Below are 3,333 nucleotides of genomic sequence, written 5' to 3'. Positions count from 1 at the left end.
GGGCAAGAACCCACTATGGGACACCTCATCTCGGTGCCTGTATATAGAGGGGTGAGGGCTGGGGACACCTGGAAGCCCCAGTTCCAAGGCGTCCCAAGGGCAATGCAGAACCCAGCCGAGAAGGGGGTTTGAGGGAGAAGTCCCAGGACAGACCTAAGAGTGTACGGGAAGCTCCATCCTGGGGCGCGGGGACTTCTCTTCGTCATTTTTGCACCCACCAGAACACTGGGCGTGCAGATGCCTCCCCAGCGCTACAGCCTACCCGGACTCGGCAGGCGGGGGCGGGGCTGCCGCGTGGTGACCTCCTTCCCGGGGTTACTGAGTCCCGGCTCGCGTGAGAAGCGCTGCGACCCCGGTCCTGAGGTCACGGGAGCCGGAAGGCCAGAGGCGCCGCGTGGCTGGCCCTGTCCCCCAGAGCCCGGGCTACTAGCTGAGGTTCGCGCCTCTTGATTGAAGGATCGGAATGGATGGCAAAGGCGCAGGTTCGCTGAGCACTCACTAGCGGCTCCGCAGTGCCTCTAGGATCGCCTTAGTCTGGATTGCAACCCCGCGGTCCCTCCAGCCAGGATCCACCGGCCCTTGAGGGTCCCTCTTGGCTCCTGGAGTTGCTAGTGCTTTGATTGGTACAGCACAGAAATCCTGCGGCTAGGGGCCGAGGAAAGACTCTGGGGGCCAGGGACCACGGAGTGGACATCTGGCGCGGAGCCCCCACCCCACCCCCGGCTAGCTTGCGTGCGCTGGCGACATCCCTCTAGGGGGCAAAGGTCAGGCGGCCCGTCCCCGCCCCACCTGGCCCGGGGGCGCGGTGCCCAGGCGTTGCGTGAGAAGGACCGGAGGCCCGCGCAGCCACCCGGCCGCCCCATTCCCCGGGCCGGCGCGGGTCTCGCAGTCACGCGAGGTGGGAGGGAGTCGGGGCTGGGCTCTTAAAGGGCCAGCCTCGCGCGCCGCGTGGGGTTGGGGTGGAGGGAGAGAAACTGTCGAAGGGTGGCGGGTGCGCCATTGAATAAGGCGGTGCGGTGCAAAGGGTCCAGGTGAGCATGCGGCTTCTGCCTTCTAGAGAGGCAGTCTGCATGTGTCCACATTTTTGGTCCACGCCTGTGGCAGGACACCAAGCCCCAGCGCCACCTGGCATGGTCTAACTGCCTGCCTCCGACGCTGTCCCGCCCTCCCGTGCCTCCAGGGCTTCCAGGAAAAAAAAAAGTTGTATTTGCGTGTCTAGCTCAACCTGGCCCCAACTAACATCGTTACCCGCCATCCCCGACGTCCTCCCCAACCAGATGACACCACCATCAGTCGCTGGTCCAGGCCAGAAAACAATCCCCTCACCTCCCATTCTGGTCATAAGCGGCCTCATGCATTGCATAAATGTTTACCGCGCAAGCCATGAGCTGTTCGGAGGCACTGGCGATTGACAGAGAAGGGAACACGGCTGACAGAACTCCTAATCTCGTGGAGCTTACATTCTGATGGAAGGAGACAAGTAGCATGCCCCAAATCTAGAGAATGTCAGAGGGTAAAAAGAGCTGTCGAAAAAAAATAAACAGAAAAGGCGTGGGGATTATGTGAGGGCAGATTGCAATTCAAAACAAGGTGGTCAGGGACGGCCTTGCGGAGAGAGGTAGGAGTGTGGAGTCAAGAATTAAGGCGCATAGATATCTGGATAAAGAGTGTACCTGGGCAGGTGCGGTGACTCATGCCTGTAATCCCAGGACTTTGGGAGGCCGAGTCGGGAGGATCACCTGAGGTCAGGAGTTCAAGATCAGCCTGGCCAATATGGCAAAACCCCATCTCTACTAAAAATATAAAAATTAGCCAGGCATGGTGTTGCTCTCCTGTAATCCCAGATACTGGTGGGGGGTGGGGTTGGGGGGTGGTGGTGGTTGGGGGGCTTGGAGTCAGGCAGGAGAATTGCCTGAACCTGGGAGGTGGATGTTGCCGTGAGCTGAGATCATGCTACTGCACTCCAGCCTGGGTGACAGAGCAAGACTCTGTCTCAAAAAAAAAAAAAAGACTGCAACTGTCAGAGGGAACAAGCAAAATCAAAGCCTCCCCCAAACCCCACCACAGTGGTTCTTGAAGGACAGAGCAGTACCAGGGATGTGCAGAGGTCATCTGACAGGGGAGTTCTCCTGGCATGTAGTCCAGGGGGATGGGATGCCCATGAGGGACAGCGCCCTGCCCCATGTGCAGGGAGCACCCCATTGAGAAACATTAGACTTCCTCTGTGTGAGGTAGAGACATGGCTGGGGTGTAAGAGAAGCAAGGTCACTCGGACTACTGTGCTAAGAATAGGAGGCACATTTCTCCGCTTTGGCATCTATCCAGCCCCACTGCCACAACTCATCCAGGGCCCATCATTGCTCCCTGGAGTACTTAGCCTCCACCTAGGTTTCCATTTGCCTTTTGCTCCTTCCAATTACTTCTCCATCCTGTGGCACCCAGAGTGCTCCTGTTAAAAACGCAAAATCTCATTCTATCACCACCTTGCTTAAACCTCTTTGGTAGCTCCCACCACTCTGAAGACGGGAATGAGAATCTTTAGCAGAACCTACCAGGCCTGCATCCTTCTAGTTCTAGTGTCCCCTACCTTGAGTCTCAGATAAAACATCCCTTCCTCTGGTATGCCTTTCTGGATTCTCCCCACAGAAAAAGGTTTCTCCTGGTCGCTGTTTCCAGCACTTCTCCATGGTAATTCTTAGGACACTGGATACTTGCTGTAACCCCGACCCAACCTGCCACTTCTTTCTATATGCTCTAACAAGGAAAACCAACCTGCAGGAAATTGATCTGATACTCCAAGTCCGGGCAAGATGTTAACAACTGGTAAAGGAGTTAGACACAGCTATGCTATACACAGGCCAAATGGCAAGAGAGATGTTGAATCCAAAGTGCTGATGCTATAATGGTGGAATTTAGGCAACAGAACAGGCAGGAGACAAGGGAAGTATTGCTGGGCTTTCTCAGCATCCTTCCAATCATTCTACCCTCTGCATCATTGATTCCATCTGAGGAGTTTCATGGTACCCAAGAGAGGTCTGTCCTTAAATCCTAGTTGGAGGTAGAGCCACAGAGAGTAGAATGAGCCTGTGTGGAAGCCATGGCAAGGAAGTGGAAAGCAAGGCACTCCTAGATCCTCCAGCGTGCTCTGCAGCACAACCTCTTCTTCAGCTTCCCAGGGTCCCCACCAATGCCCCAGTTCTGGAGAATCATGGCAGCCTGGTCACCAGGGCTGGAAGACCATCTAGTGCTGGGGCTCCCAACCAGGGACCCTTCTCTTGGTAGAAAGTGCATTGCTTTGCTTGCATTATCTAAGAGGCTCTTGACTCGTCAAAA

The sequence above is a fragment of the Colobus angolensis genome, unplaced genomic scaffold, assembly GCF_000951035.1.
Source record: "Colobus angolensis palliatus isolate OR3802 unplaced genomic scaffold, Cang.pa_1.0 Scaffold99, whole genome shotgun sequence".
Taxonomy (NCBI): Eukaryota; Metazoa; Chordata; class Mammalia; order Primates; family Cercopithecidae; genus Colobus; species Colobus angolensis.
The sequence above is the reverse complement of the archived record's forward strand: the minus strand, read 5'-3'. Positions refer to the sequence as shown.